The 18046-nt window shown below is 35.6% G+C and overlaps 1 protein-coding gene across 1 annotated transcript in view; it reads right to left on the bottom strand.

Annotated features, from left to right (window-relative positions):
* LOC126974539 (synaptic vesicle glycoprotein 2C-like) overlaps nucleotides 1–18046 on the bottom strand; it is a 60597-nt gene that overhangs the window by 18044 nt on the left and 24507 nt on the right. The window lies entirely within an intron of this gene.

Here is an 18046-nt window from a genome sequence, read left to right as displayed (position 1 = left end):
GTGGCGATTATGGCAAAAACGCCCCAAACATGACAGACACTATCTGTGGGGAAGGCCTTTATCCAGCAGTGGACGTCTTCCGGCTAATGATGATGATGTAACTCTAAACCTACAACTTGAAAATATACGCCTTAATTATGAGAGGAATCTGATTCCTGCCACCGAATTCCATCTTCGCACGACACGCCACAAGTTAGGATATCATCCCCACGATCTGGATGTGTGGCGGTCCTCCAAAGTGCGCTTTTCATGTACTACAAGGCTGTGGAATGCGCGGTGTTTCCGAGACGATACGACATGGGTGCCTTCAAAAAAAGCACGTACACCTTCCCTAAAGGCCGGCAACGCTCCTGTGATTCCTCTGGTGTTGCAAGAGAATGTAAGCGGCGGTGATCACTTAACACCAGGTGACCCGTACGCTCGTTTGACCTCATATTTCCATAAAAAAAGAAACGGTGAGAATTAACCTTTCCGTTCCGGGAAACCATCTTATAAACAAAATAAGGATCAGAACTTGGTGAGGGAGTAGGGTACCGTACGTCTCTTTCGGTTTTGGTGTATTTGAATAATCTATTGCCTTGGGTCACTACCGATTTGGGAAGATTAAGGTCCCATAATACCAACGGAGACAGATCAAAATTTTTTTGTCAAGGTCTTTTAAGTATAGTGCGAAATTCTCAATCAAAGTCGCAGACTCATGCAGATGAGTAATTAATTCCTCTCGTCCAATCGAAGAGAACATGGAAAGTAATCACCTAGCATCTCATGAGCCCTTCTATAATTAGCACATCATCATCATAAGCCGGAAAACGTCGACTGCTGGACAAAAGCCTCCCCCAAAGATCTCCACGGTGCCCTCATCCATCGTACTCCGGCGAGCTTCACCAGAAGGTTGGTCCATCTTGTGGGGCGCATACCAACACTGCGTCTTCCGGTACGTGGTCGCCATTCGAGGACTTTACTGCCCCACCGGCCATCTGTCCGTCAAACTATGTGCCCTGCCTACTGCACCTTCAGTTTCGCAATCATTTGGGCTATTTCGGTGACTTTGCTTAATTAAAAGTAATTAACACACAGTACTATAAAAGTGTACTTAAAGTAACTGATTGTACAGTTTTATTTAGAAATACATCAAAATAAAGTATATGGAATTGAACTCTTGTGAACTCAGAACTATTTGATTCATTTCGAAGGTGCTCGCAATCAGTGACCACTCATCGATAAATACTTCGTGCATCTCCATTGAGATTCATTTGCTAAAGTGCTGTCAATATCAATACAGTTACGTGCAACCTTCTACTGAATTGTATCGGAAATAAGCTGCCAATGTCCAATGGGACATTTATAATAATTAAACTACAATAGAGCTACTTTGCTCTCGGCCATTAAAATATAAATTTGCTGCATCTAAATATTCTGTAATAAATCTCTCGATTATTATCAAAGTACCAGCTGACCCGACAGACGTTGTTCTGGACATAACAAAATAATGTGTTTTATGAATTTGTCAATAATATTTCATAACATCAAGAATTATTTCGCAAAATATGCTCCCTGTTGTTATAATGAAATTGTTTCACAGCAGAACTGTTAAACCGTGCGTCAATAAATTCCCTCATAGAAAATATGTCCATACAAAAGAAATATAGAAAATTAAAATAATGATGAGTCCCAAATGGAAATAAAAACTGCCCTATCTCTCACGTTGGACTAAACTGCACTCCATGAATAATCACCATTTAAAATCCATTCATTTAGGAAGGAGTTAACTGGAAACAAACATCAGGACACTGGATTTTTAAGGTTATTTAGCAATTAGAGTCCTCAAATTAATAATAATAATAATAATAATGAATCTTAATAACAATATAAATTGTTGCAATCAGAAAATAAATTTTTACTTCAAATTACTCTCGACGCCCAAACTAGGATAGCCCGTGACATGGGGGTCAGTCTCTTCCCAGTTGTGCAATGTAAAATGTCAAAATAACAAACATCAACATATTTTAAGGTAACTAACAATTGTGGTTCTGCAACTAATGATCAAAGTCAAAGTTTTTATTTGCATAAACTTGTTAGATTGATGTTACATAAATATTATTAAGTACATGTTTGCCACATTTATGACGTGCAAATTTTATAAAATACATTTCTAAATCATTAGTTACATAGTTATAATATAAATTTAACAAAAGATTAGTAGCAGTATTATATAGTAAATAGTCAAGTTTTTAGTTGAAACTATTCGTCTAATGAATATAAGCAGTTTTTACTAAGGTATATTTTCAATTTAGATGAGAAATTCCTGTTTGACGATACTATCTCTTATTATTTTTGGGATGTGATTATAGATTTTTATGCACATACACAAACAGTTTCTCTGAAATAATGTAGTTCTACAACAAGGTACTTGTAGTTTGGTGAGGTCCCTGGATGGGAAAAGAGAAGTGTTTTAATGTACACAGAATTCGCTAAAATTTTTTCGAACAAACATACATGACAACAATAACTATTTTAAAGGAGTGTGTGTGTTGTGTGTGTGTGTGAATATGTGTTTAGCTTTTAATTTATCCGCATAGACATTAACGAATAAGATTCTCAGTAGCTTCGTAATTTAGTTTCCTTAACATGTTCGTCAGTTTATAACTAAGTTCATATATCATAGAATGCATATTTCATATTATATTAGAAAGAATGCAATTCAATCTGTCGTCATAATACTATCTCACTCCACATTAAGTGCCGCTAGTCACTTTTATGCTCACAAATAAATTTTGTAATGATATTCCAAGTGGAAATTATTAAAAGTAGAAACATCATGATAAGTCGATGTAATAAAAGGTCCCCGAGCAACACGCGTCCACCCGTGACCTTGGCTTCACGCTCACACCCCCACGGCTGTCGCGGCCATGTTTGATATGACTAGCGGTAAACAACTTCCTGCCAGCAACTGAAATTAATTTCCATTTGCTTTTCTGATCATCATTTGCATATCTTTATATATATAATTCTTCTGTACGTGTGTTGACAGCGAACTCCTCCTAAACGGCTGGACCAATTTGAATGAAATTTTCTGTGTGTGTTCAAGTAGATTCTCAATATACGAGCACCTAATCGGAAGAGCGAAATAGAAAGAACAGGAGTTTTGCTGCATATCTTTTATATTGACTATGAAAAATTCATAAAATTTATTTACTTACATTAATATCGTTTTGAGACATTTTAAAGAAAGATGCAATTCAATGTTCTTCAAAATGACGTTACTTTATTACATACTAGCTAATGCCCGCGACTTCGTCCACGTAGATAAAGGGTTTTTTTAAAATAATAAAATAGTTTTGAATTTATGATTATCTCATGTCCTATTCCAGTTCCGGTTGTAGCCTATGCCCTTTCCCAAGCTCTAGTGTATCGCTGTACGAAATTTCATCTAAATCAGTTATGTAGCTCCGGCGTAAAAGCGTAACAAACAAACTTACATTCACATTTATAATATTAGTAGGGATTACAGACATGCATTTTAGGCATGATAGGTATAATAAATGGGTCATTTTTACAGAGACTTATTTTTAATATTTGGTTAACTTTTATCCATTTCAGTTTCAAAATACCTACAAAATTACTTATACCTACCGAAAGATTAATCAACCTTTTAGCTAAGAAAGATCTTAAAGAATTACAGTTTTAACTCGAAATGGATAACTTTTTCTAATCCAGCTAATTAGGAAAAGTAGCCAAATTGGTTTAAGATAAATTAACCTTTCCAAGTCAGCAACGCATCTGATTCTCATAATATCTCAAAGATAAATTAATATTCATGAAAGTTCCCTCTTGTATAAAAAGGTCGAATTGTTCAGAAAATTACTGTGTTAAAATATAACATTCGTTTTAATTAATTGTAATAATTATTCATGATAGGTCAAAAAAGATATTTGAATGAATGAATGAATGAATGAAAACTTTATTAATACACACAGAATAATACAACTAAAAAAGACTTAGAGGTAAAATAATAATAATTAAAAACTTATACTTAACATAAAAATATACAAATGATATCAAAATGACATTTGTTTCATTTTTTTTAATATTATAGTGATTATCTTAATTTAAAAGTACTGTGTAGCAGTTATTGTTATCAAAAGGAACTGACTCAGCGTCATTCTGCATTGGAATAATACCAACACAGCGCTGATTTTCAGCAGCCCCCAGGTGACCCATTGAGTAACTACTATTGTTAAAAAGTAAATTTAGTTTTATTAAAGGTTCCATAATATTATTTTTAAAGATGATAGTTTGAAATTAGCTTCTACTTGTTCAGAATATTACATAAATATACATACATACATAAATATTAAAATAATAGCAATTTTAGAAATATTTGCAGAAACAAACTAAAACTTCGATCCCATTATGTATTATTAATAACATAAATATTATAATGTAGGACTTATGCACATAATTTGTAAGCAGATACTTAACAATTCACATAGACGTAAGGATGAGATTTTTAACTTTTTTCTGGAAAGTTCCAACAGTCTTCAGATTGCGAAACGGTGGTGGTATATCATTATCACTTGGTGGCACTGTACCTAAAACTTCCTCTAAAAGAGGCGGAATGATGGAGTGGGTATTTCATTTTCGTATAAATTCAACCTAATTAAAATCTATCTATCTAAATAACTGCGCGGTTCATATAATAATTAAATAGTTAATTTATTATAAATGTAAGGTAAAAATTGTTAATGGATGACTTAACAATGTTTATTCAGTGATCCGATAAAAAGGCTGTAAGGTTAGACATGGGAGCCACGATGCCTTCCGAAAATAGCCTTCAGAAAACGAAATAACGCTGATGTTATGTAAAGTATGTTTCTGTGATAAAAAGTAATATTTAAACTTATATTATAAAGAGGAAACATTTGTGTGTTTGTATGTATGTTTTTCAAGAATCCTGAGTGGCACTGCATTGTTATGGGTTGGGCGTATCAATTACAATCAGCTGAACGTCCTGCTTGCCTCGTTCTTTATTTTAATAAAAAAAAAGCAAAAATTATTTAAATGATTTATTCCTCGTGCTATTCTACGTTTTTAGAAAGAATAATGTTGTAAAAAGCTTGCAAAGATGGCATTGACAATTTATTATTAAAAAATTAATACGTCTGTATGGGCTTGAACCCTTTGCCTGTCCTAATAATGGACGAAAGAACCAAAAAAAAATAACGAATAACGCAAACGTCAGAAAATTTTAGGAACCAACTTCAACTTGTTAGTTTTGTGTTATATTGATGCGCGCTCATCTCAAAATTTCACAATTGCATGGAGCGCTGAAATAGATTTCGTTACCTCTCTTTAATTTTGATAATCGCTACAAATGATAAATTTTGTAAATACAGCTCATCAAGTAAATAATACAGGTATAATAGGTCGTGCGAGACGCGACGTCGGGGCGCCCAATTTAATTGGATCTTCGCAACACCCACTACCAACCCACCTGTGAGTGTAACCCTCACCTTTGCTTCACTCGAACATTCACTAATGACATTAATAGGTTTGCCGTTATATTGTGAAGGATAATTAGGGTACCTTATTATTGAAACTTGTCCATATCCTGGATGGGCTAGATACTTAGGGGCTTTGCTAAGGATGCGAGCCAGGTATCCACAGTAAGCCTTAAAGCTAAGTCTTTGATAAAACAATGACAGAAAGATCTAGATAAGAAAGCCTTTATACTCAAGATAAAGTCTGGCAACACTGCAATGAAGCGTCTCACTGGACAATTGCAGTGCAAGTACATGTAAAGGATTTAAAAAAAAAACATTTCAACAGTGATGAGTTTTTTTTTATGAAACTAAGGGACGAGATGAGCAGGACGTTCAGCTGATGGTAATTGATAATTCTTAGCGGCACTACAACTGCGCTCGTTACCTTGAGACATAAGATGTTAAGTCTCATTTGCCCAGTAATTTCACTAGCTACGACCCTTCAGACCGAAACACAGGAATACTTACTCATTACTGCTTCACGGCACGGAAATAGGCACCATTGTGGTACCCATAATCTAGCCGGCATCCTGTGCAAAGGAGCCTCCCCTTGTTGGGGATAATACAAACTCTATCTTTTTAAAAGTGTTCCACCATTATTTATTTATTAAATTCAGAGAGATTTCCATATATTAGTAAATGTATTACTAACATTATTTCTTATGAACTATGTTAGTATTATTAGTCAATTATATTCATAAACCTAGAGCTAACTATATCCAGTATTTCTGAAAGGAACAGTCAGCTCTGGCAGTAATCATCTTTAGGATGCTATTACTGCTTACACGTAGACGCTGCAACATGGAGACCGCTCTTCTGCGCATTAAGGCATGAAAACCATCCACAGATGCATCAGCAAAAATTCCAGAAGCACTACAACGCCACGGTAGCCTCAACAGCCTCCTAAACCCATTATTATATGTACACGTAGAACGCTATAAGCCCCGCGCGAATACGACTTATGCAATAATTAAAGTAAGTAATATTATAACAATTATTACAAAGCACACGCAAAGGATTCAAACATAAGGAATTTCTATATTAAGTAGGGTGTGGCCACGTGATGTACAATTAGAATGTGCTCCACAGTCCACACGTATTACGTCTAATTATAGAAGGTACGCCGATGTGCGCCGTGTCAGCTGTCTTCGTATTTACAAACACACCTCTCGCCACATCGGAGCAAGCCAATAACGTCGCGTCTCGGCCAGTTAATTATCTAATTATTTACACAGCGTTCGGGTAGCTCCGTAAATTCTTCTCGTCCCAAATACCGCAGTGTCTGAAGATGAAGATTTTCAACCAGTCATGACTTACGGTACGCAGACGTGGTCGCTAACTATGGGCCTTATGAGAAAGCTCATGGTCGCTCAGAGGGCAATGTATGCTCGGAGTTTTCCTGCGAGATCAATTCAGAAATGAGGTTATCCGTAGGAGAACCAAAGTCACCGACATAGCGCAATGATTGCGAAACTGAAGTTGCAGTGGGCAGGGCACATAGTTTGACGGACAGATGGACGTTGGGGGAGTAAAGTCCTCGAATGGCGACCATGTACCCGAAGACGCAGTGTTGGTAGGCCCCCCACAAGATGGACCGACGATCTGGTCAAGATCGCCGGAATACGTTGCATGAGGGCAGCGCAGGACCGATCGTCGTGGAAATCTTTGGGGGAGGCCTTTGTCCAGCAGTGGACGTCTTCCAGCTAATAATGATGAATTATCTACACAATAGGTAATATCAAATATATTGCTGCCATTCCAAGTTCAACTGTAACAGAAACGCGTCTAGGAAATATAAAACCTAATAATCAATGAAATTAAAAATAGCACGTTATTTATTTAGGTCAAAATTTAGGCATTTTACTAATTACCAGTGGGCGGCTCCTTTGCACAGGATGCCGGCTATATAATGGGTACCACGACGGCGCCTATTTCTGCCGTAAATCAGTAATGTGTAAACATTATTGTTTCGGTCTGAAGGGCGCCCTGGCTAGGGAAATTACTGGGCAAATGAGAATTAACATGTTATGTCTCAGAGTGACGAGCGCAAGTGTATTGTTTGTTGTATTGGTCTCGGTCACAAAACTTGAACTGGCGCCAATCGTGACGAACATTATCATCTTCGTCACAAGTGACCTATTTGCCGTTAAATGCGTCTCGCTTTCATGGTACAGTTTACAACAGTATGTTCGAGCAACTTTAGAACATAATACAATAATTAATTCGAGTCACATATATTCTACCTATTTTACCAGAGGCTCCTTTGCACAGGATGCCGGTTAGATTATGGGTACCACAACGGCGCCTATTTCTGCCGTGATCCACTAATGTGTAAACATTATTGTGTTTCGGTCTGAAGGGCGCCGTGGCTAGTGAAATTACTGCGCAAATGAGACTTAACATCTTATGTCTCAAGGTGACGAGCGCAATTGTAGTGTCACTCAGAACTTTTGGAATTTTCAAGAATCCTGAGCGACTTTGCATTATAATGGGCAGTGCTTAATCTTTAAAACTGATAAAATAGGTTTATGGTAGCTGAAGTAAGAAACAAAATTATAAAATATATTTAACAAAGAAATACAAATATAACTATAGCCTTACAGAGAGCCTTCGCTAATGATAAAGCATAAAAACCAAATAATGAAACTGTAAAAATATTTCACGGCTGGAATTCAATCCCTCTAACTCGCGGTGTTTCGGCTTCGCAATCACAATGATTAAACCACTGGTCCAATGACCGTATGATTATTAAGTTGAAATATAAATAATAAAGAAATGAAAAATGAAATGTAAATATAAATTATAAAGAATAATAACGGCGTCTATTTCTGCCGTGAAGCAGTAATGCGTAAACATTACTGTGTTTCGGTCTGAAGGGCGCCGCAGCTAGTGAAATAACTGAGCAAATGGGACTTAACATCTTATGTCTTAAGGTGACGAGCGCAGTTGTAGTGCCGCTCAGAATTTTTGGGGTTTTTAGGAATCCTGAGCGGCACTGCATTGTGCAATGGGCAAGGCGTATCAATAACCATCAGCTGAACGTCCTGCTCTTCTCGTCCCTTAAGTTCATAAAAAAAAATTGCCTAACTATAATAAGTTAGAAGTATAAATCTTTCATCCATAATTTCAACGACTGTCTTACGAATTTTCGATCAGGCCACGTGTCCTGACTCGAGTTTAGCATTTTATACCCGTCCCAAGAAATGTGCTCAACGCCGCTTAAGAAATTCTCATTTATATATCTACAATATTATAACACCAAGGTCAACATTGTCTTTTTTCTGCCGCGAAGTGAATACTTATTGTAATATAAATTCATATCTCCCACCACTCAATAACTTATCAATGACCACAACCTACAGATAACAATGTCATTAACTCAAGTTCTTTAGATATTTCTGATAATGACAAGCATCTTTTTTCTCTACAAATTTTTGATAATGTATTTTATTATGAATTTCCAAAATATTCAAATTCAAATATTTTAATTCAAAAAAGGGTATAAAGTCAAAAAACTACAACCCATTCCAAAAGGTATGCCTCAGACCTGAGAAGAACGGGCGCAACAAACTCAGAGGGCTTCTTTTTATTATAATATTATGTTTAAAATTTATTATTTAATAGCCTGAGGGCGGTCGTTCTATTCCCAATCTGTGGTATCATTAAGAAAGTCATTTTTGTTATAGTAATCTTTACCACACAAACGTTTTTTAACAATTCTTTTGAATTTCGTTATACGTTTGTTTTGAACATTTTCTGGGATCTTGTTGTAAAAGCATATACATCGCTCCACAAAAGACTTACTAACTCGACTTAGCCGAGTAGTAGGCATTATAAGTGTATGTCTGTTCCTGGTGTTAACATTATTGTTATAACTTTATCCAGCAAATTCACTTATGTGCTTATGTACATACATAACATTATTAAGAATATATTGAGAAGCAACAGTCAATTCTTTAAATTTTGCTCTCAATAATTTTGTAGGACCTGTATAAATAGTGCAAATAGCCCTTTTCTTCAATAATATAATTACTAAGCCAAGCGATGATGATGTTTTATAAAGTTTACTTACGTTTTACAAACCTTTAGTACCCATATATTCGACAGCCCGTCTTGTGCAATGAGCTAGAATGTTGTAGTGATGAAGGAGGATGCAAATTTAGCAAAATTTATAATAGTTATTTTTTACAAAATCGTTGATATATTTATTTTACTAGCTGACCCAACAGTCGCTGTTCTGTCAATAGAAAAATAATGATATGTATTCGGGAATAATGTAGTCTATAGCCATCGGAACTGTGTAATCAAAGTTAATGAGTTAAAAATTAGAGAAAAACGTATTTCTGAATGATTCTATAATATTATGTAGTAATTAAATTATAATTATTTATTACAGTATTACTGTAAACAGCTTTTACAGCCCGTTTTATAATAGGGTATGTGCATGTAACATATATTTAGTTGAAATATTATTTTTTCTAACCTTTATTATCATTTATTTTATCTTAGATAATTTTTTAATAAAATTTGAGCTGAATAATAAATTTTAAATATACAAAAGTGAAGAAATAAAAATCGAAACGCAATGCTGAAGGTTGAAGAGCAGTGTGACTAAACTACTACTAATGAATGTATGGCAGGTTTTTTCCTTCGGTTATAATTTTGAGAAAAAAAAAAAAATGTCTTTTTAATGCCTTTATACTGCGAAAACTACTGAACCGATCAGAATATTATAAATTACTAGCTGACCCAGCAAACGTTGTATTGCCGATATTAAAATCGCGATACAAAATTAACTGTTGATCGTAGATGGGTGAAAATTTGAAGTTGTGTGTATTTTTTAATGCTGACTCATAATCAAACAAATTTAAAAAAAAATTGAAAAAAATTAAAAAAAATTCGTGTGGACCACCTTTAACATTTAGGGGGATGAAAAATAGATGTTGGCCGATTCTCAGAACTACTCAATATGCTCACAAAATTTCATGAGAATCAGTCAAGCCGTTTCGGAGGAGTACGGGAACGAACATTGTGACACGAGAATTTTATATATAAGATTAGTACAATATAGATTCTTGGGATAGACTCTGACGTCACAGACGCAAAATGGCGCGTTTGAATAGCTGAAATCGGGAAAATTGCCGGAATTTTTATTTTTTAATTGAATAAGAATGTTTTTATCTACAATTTGATGTGTTTGATAATTTTTAAAAAATCAAATTTAAAAAAATTGTAAAAAATCAAATTTAAGTATTTTTAAAATTCATGCATATAACCTAAGATTTAAAATAGATATAGCATGTTATCCTTAAGAGATAGACATATGCCATCTCAAAACACCCCAAAAGGAATACTGGACATTATGTTCTCACTCGGAGTGCCATTTATTTTAATTGAGAGTAAATGAACGTAACACAATAAGTACTTATAGAACACGGCTCTTACAAATTAACAGGTGACCCTGATAGTAATAATTGGCACCAGGTCGTGTCCTAACGTCATTTGTTAACAATTTCAACAATTGGCAAGCTTTACTGAAAACAAAATCTTTAACGAGTCCAGACCACATGCTCACGAGACGGATATGAGACGAGATGACTAAATCATGGATTACAACTCGTAAATCATTTTAATGTAATGGCCCATTTTATGATTATCGACCGATGGAGGATTTTCACATAAGGTTTCCAAACCGACTGTGACTTTACGATCACTTAACGGAACATTTCCTGTTTATGTCGTCTGTGATGACGTCAGCTGCCCCATTTCTGGGTTACGTGTGCGCAGATTTGAAGGGTAATGCAGAATAGAGACAACTAACTCCATATTTACTTTTTTTTTATGAAAATAAGGGACGAGGCGAGCAAGACGTTCAGCTGATGGTAATTGATACGCTCAGGATTCTTGACAAATCCAAAAATTTTGAGCGGCACTACAACTGAGTGCAGTCACCTTGAGACAGAAGATATAAAGTCTTATTTGCCCAGTAATTTCACTAGCTACGGCGCCCTTCAGATTGAAACACAGTAATGCTTACACATTACTGCTTGACGGCAGAAATAGGCGCTGTTGTGTTACCCATAATCTAGCCTGCATCCAGTGCTAAGGAGCCTCCCACTGGTACTTCTACGTACTTATCTGTACTGTTGTATCGAAAGGCATCAAATGAGATTGGAAATATTGTAAGGAAAACTGTTAATGACACTATGATCATATTAATTCTGAAATAGTTAATACATTGAAATTGCCTCTCATAGTTCACATTTTACTCAACTTTCCTTGCAGATGTGTTCGGTTTATATATAATTAATATTTAAGGAAATAGAAAAAATACATAAATGATAAATTGCACTCCGGAAGTGCCGGCAGAAGAGAAAACTTGAACATTAACGTTGTTCATTTTGGAATGGTTAGGGAATTAAAAAAGCCGGCAGAAGAGAAAACTTGAACATTAACGTTGTTCATTTTGGAATGGTTAGGGAATTAAAATTATCTTGATTCCGAAGTCCATGCATCAAGATGAAGGTGGAGAAAGCGGTAGATAAAAGTAAGGATTTTAAACCATGAACTTGCTTGTTTAGCGGGCACACGTTGTACACGTATTTTTTAAAGTTATTGAGTTTTTAAACCAATTCATATAACAATTTGAATAAGTAAAATTTGAATTAGTTTAAAGGCTCCTGTTTCCATTAATTGATTTCTGGTATTGAATACTAACTTGTTGAGTTCATTAATAATATTTATCGTCAAAAATATGATTTTTACAATATTTTGTATGCTGTCCGTACAAAACATGTTGTAAAACACATAAATTACTACCCGGGGCGAATAAAGAACAAAAAGTGAGGCAAAACAAGAAAAACATAAAAAATTATTCATTATTCTTATTTTCGAGACGAAACCGGAATGAAATCTGGGCGAAACAAGAGATTTTTGTGTGGGGCGAAACTTTGCGGGGAAACAGGAACAAATCATGATTTCGCAAGAATTGCTTTATTTATTACTATAATTTTTTTGTGGCATTTTTGTGGTTAAATTGTATTTAATACTACTATACTTATAGTACTTTTACAATTATTTTACATTAGAACGTCTCTCAGAAAAATCAACTGTCATCCATAATTTAACGACAAATTTTCGATTAGGTCACGTGTCCCGAGTAGAAAGAAGAAGAAAGCCTGAAGTTTAAACTTCAAACAAACTTTTTGAGATATAATTCTAATCGGATAATAATACCCAGTGGAAATGCTTGAAAAATGGTGAAAAAAATCCATTTAACTATAACAATAAAACTATTATATTATCCGAAAGATGAACTTACTTTACAAAAGAATCAACTCATTAAGAAGGTATAGTCTCAAAGATATATCTTTTACCAAGCCATGTAAGTAAGAATACATTTAATTTCATTCGTTGTAGATTTTATTATCAGAAATGTTATATGTGAATCTCTTGCTACCCCAGAGAAATCACAGGAGCGTTGCCAGCCTTTAAGAAAGGTATACGCTTATTTATTGAAGGTACTCGTTATGTCCTGGAATGTGGTATGTCGTTTTGTCCTGGAAATACCGCACAAGGAAGCTCATTCCACAACTTTGTTGAACGTTGAAGAGTAGGTAGATAGGAATTGCAGTGGAACGCCAAACATCCATGTGATGGGGCTTATATCCAAATTTATAGCGTGTCATTTGAAGGTGGAATTCGGTGGCATAGATCAGATCAAACACCTCTTCACTCTAACATAATGAAATGATGTATCTAATTTCACTAGCTTCAGTGCCCTTCAGACCGAAACACAATAATGCTTACACATTACTGCAACACGGCAGAAATATGTGCCGTTGTGGTACCCATAATCTAGACGGCATCCTGTGCAAACGAGCCTCCCACTGGTTCGATACGACAAATGGAGTTTATTTGTAGTAAACGCGCAAAGTGGCGCAAAAGGTTCAACCATTGACTCTCACGGAGTCCCCGGTTCAATCTTCGTACCTATGTGTTTTCGGGTTTTGAATTCATTTGTACGTTTTTCCGACGGCTTATAAGATCGGCAACGCTCTTGTGATTCCTCTGGTGTTACAAGAGAGTTTGGATCGTGGTGATCAACATCAGGTGAACCGTATGCTCGTTTGTCCTCTTCTTTCATAAAAATAACTTGAATCGCCTGGGTGTTAAAATAGACAAGATTCAATTTACTCCATTCCGCGATCTTCACAGGAGAGGACTTGATAGAAGAGACAAGTTGATAGCGTCTAACATATCACAGATATACAGAAGAAACAGTCTAAGACATAGCACGCAACCTTGGGGAACTCCAGCGTTCACGGGCTTCAGGATCGAGCAATAAACGTCGACAACGACATGGTACCTACGCCCAACGAGGAAGTTGGAGGCCACTTGCATAAACTCTCGGGAAGCCCATAAGATGGAATTTTTGAGAGAAGAAACTTGTGTCATACACGATCAAATGCCTTTGATATATCTAGACTAGTCTAGGTATATCAAACTAGATAACATCAGTGCTGTGCGATGCATGAGAGGAAGATAAAAGAGTGACCTATCAGCAGATACGGGCAAGACTAGGCATTGGTATGAGTCAAGTTCAAAAAATATTACACGAACAGGAAGCTTTGTACCAGATGGATTCCCAATACTTTAACCGACGACCAGAAACACCTTCACATGAACTGGTGTCGCCAAATGTTAGATAAATTCAACGGCGGTAACTCAAATGCTGTATCGTCACAGGTGATGCAAGCTGGATATATTGCTACGACAACGAAACCAAAAGACAATCAGCTCAGTGGGTGTTTTTTCGTGAGTCCTTTCGAGGATCGGCCAACTAAGGTAAAGAAAGGAAGAAGTCAAGCGAAAAAGATGATTGTCTCATTCTTTGGTCGGAAAGGTCATTTCGCGACAGTTTTGCTAGAAGATAGAAGGACAGTTACTGCAGACTGGTATGTCAAGCGCTGTTTGCTTGTTGTCTTGGAAAAAAAGTGACAGCAGCGCGCTCGAAGCAGGATCCTCACTCACCACGAAAATGCTTCAGCACACTCCACAAAACGGTCTGTTGAATATATTTTCACTATGGCAGCTGGTGTCGAGATAATGAGTCATCCGCCATACAGTCCGGACCTGGCACCCTGAGACTTTTATTTACTCCCAAGAACTAAAGATAAAATTCGAGATATTTGCTTTACGAGCCCTGAAGATGCGGTGAAAGCGTACGAAAATGCCATAGAAGAGACCCCTAAGGAAGAATGGGCCCACTGCTTTTCTTAGTGGTTCCATAGAATGCGATGCGTAGAGAGGAACGGAGATTACTTCGAAAAACAATAAAAGTATTGGCAACTTTCAACATTAAGCCGTTTTTCACTGTCTAAACATTTTCAGTGTTACCTAGTTATACCAGATAAAATAAATGCATAGCGATTCTTAAACGAAATGTAATTAGTAGAATACGTATCAGAACACAATACACCGCCCACAGTCCACAATGGACAACAGCGACGTAAACCAGTTGACGATTGCCAGCTGCAAGCCAGATTCGTGGATGAGCATCGTCATAACTCAGAAACGGTTTAACAGCTCGTTATATGGACGCGGAACAAATGCGCCAGAGTAAACATCATTATTATTACAGGAAAAGTTGAAAAAACAGTTATGTGAATAATTGTTTTGTAAATGTTATTTCATTGGTATTATTTTGGGTATATTGTCCCTTGTTTGAAGTGCCTTTGTATCTATGTGACAACACGGCCGTAAGTGTGTCATTCATCACTTACGCCTTAGATAAAAGGCATTATTTATTTTCTCAAAATAGATTCTTTTAGAATTATTTTTGATGTCACTTCTAATATACTAGATACTACTACCGCTTCGGAAACAAATGGCGCTCTAAGACGCGGCGCAAGAAACTCGCAAAAAAAAATGCTGGGCATTTTTTTTTGCGCTCTTTTTAATGAAATATATAATATTGTACTGTCATCGATCATTTATATGTCTAGATGGACTATGACAGCTGTGAAAACCTCGAAAAAAATAGACTTTAGAACTAACCTCTATTTTGAACAATTCACGCACACTAACACAAAGTGTCATACAAATCGCGAGTGTAAGACGTAGCTTATCACGCATTCCTGGCCTGTTTTTATCGGTTGTCTAACAGCAAGAGACTCTATCTACACGTATAAATTATCTAAGGTAAAAAATTATAACAAAGGCTGATAAATGATTGACAACAAACAATGAAACTTTTCCATTGTGATGAAGAGATCCAAGCATTTGTATCGATTCGTGGAACAAACTTATAAACAAATGATTCGACAAACTGTGGCTCGGAGACTGCTCGTCATAACAAAACGTAACTGCATAATATAAATGATACTAACTAGCTGGCAAATGCTACCAATAGATCCAAATGTTTTGAGTTTTCTTTAGTGTTAATTCCGCCAATATCTGTCCTTAACAATTAGACGCCTCATCACGAGGCATCATCAGGAGATGTTGGAACTCTGGCACGAGACACCGGTTTTCGTTTTTTCGTTATTTACAAAATAAAAAAATCAAGATTTTGCCATTTTAAAGAGTATGTATTTGGAATTATAATAAATTTGAATTGTTTGCAGTTTTTATTCATCACTTGTTGATTCAACACTGAAAATTCGGCGAATTTTTTATTATAAATTTTGGAAGCCGTATACGTTATGATAGCAAGTTTTTTTTTTCAATTACAAACCTATTTATATTCAAATTAAATTAAAATTCCTGTTTATTTGTTAAAGTGAAACTTTGTGTTGCATATCGTGTGACGGTCGGGCCGATAGTTCGCAGCAGCTGACCGTGTAATGTGTAGACTATTACTCATATCATTCCAATTTTCCAAGTATAAAATTAAGATGAATAGAGCGATTTTTATACCCTTAATGGAATATTACACGAAAAATTTTAAGTTAAATGTCTATAACGTAAAAAAAAGTTTCACTTTTACCGTTATTTAATAAAACCACACAATCATTTTTTTATTAGACAACTCTGTTAAGGAATGAGGAACGTTCATATCGCCAGGAATGGCTACAATTATTAGTATCGACAAGTAATCTGTAGTTCGTGCAGCAGTCACGTCGATATTGGGTATTCCCAACTGCAGCATGCACTGGAATTACCCAAACATGCTGATTGCTACCACATTCTATTGACATGCTTTGTGAGGCAATGTTATGATTATTATTAGCCACTGTTCAGGCATTATGTAGAAGTACACATCGTAAGAGCCAATATTCATTTGCTTCATTATACCAACACTTATAAAGTATTTTGATACTAAATACATACACAACTCTATTTGATTTAGGCAACAGATATGTTGTTAACAAAAATGAGCTTAAAAATTACCAGTGTGAGGCTCGTTTGCACGGGATGCCGGCTAGATTATGGGTACCACAACGACACCTATTTCTGCCGTGAAGCAGTAATGTGCTAACATTATTGTGTTTCGGTCTGAAGGGCGCCGTGGCTAGTGAAATTAATGGGCAAATGAGACTTAACATCTTATGTCTGAAGGTGACGAGCGTAGTTGAAGTGCCGCTCAGAATAATTGGGTTTCTCAAAAATACTGAGTGGCAATGCTATGTAATGGGCAGGACGTATCAACTACCATCAGCTGAACGTCCTGCTCATCTCCCCCTTATTATAATTTAAAAAAAGATTTGACGGCGTCAAAATTAGTCAAAAACTGCATTGACTGCCTAACAAATTAGGCATGAAAATTAGCTATAAGTAAGAGTGGCGAACACAGCCTTAGGATTAGCCAAATAGCCACCCTCACCAAATAATAATAATAATAACTTGCCAATCACAAATGGAAGTATTTTCTACTTGACTTGAGTCAAGTGTAACTAACTGTACGTAAAAGCACTCTAGAATCATTTTACTGAAGTGTGTTACAAATTAAACCCTATAAATATTCGTCTTACTAAACTTATATTATAAAGAGGAAACATTTGTGTTTTTGTATGTATGTTTATAATGTTTTCATACAAAAACTACTGGAGCGATTTCAAAAATTATTTTAACATTAGAAAGCTACATCTTCACTGAGTGACATAGGCTATATTACATTTAAAAAAAAATAGAGATCCTATTAAAGATGCTATAATATAACCTCAGGTGTAAAAAATTACTCGTAAAAAATCTGTCATCGCGTGCGTTGCGGAAACTATTGATTATAGAACAAAAAATGTTCTACAATATTATAGAACGTATTAATATCTACAAAAAAGTCTTCAATACCATATATCCAACTACTGTACTACTGTAGTTATACCACTCTTACTACTTTTTACATTTTAAAAGTTCATATAAGTGCCGACAGTAATCAAACCCTATTCCTAACTCTGTCTTAATCATTATTCCATTACATATATTTTAATTAAGAGCGTTTTAATATCTGTAAAATACTTTTTAAATTATTAAAATCGGTTATTCCCTTCAAAAGATATTAA

Source organism: Leptidea sinapis, chromosome 32 (assembly GCF_905404315.1).
Source record: "Leptidea sinapis chromosome 32, ilLepSina1.1, whole genome shotgun sequence".
NCBI lineage: Eukaryota > Metazoa > Arthropoda > Insecta > Lepidoptera > Pieridae > Leptidea > Leptidea sinapis.
This window is presented reverse-complemented; position numbering and strand designations above follow the sequence as displayed.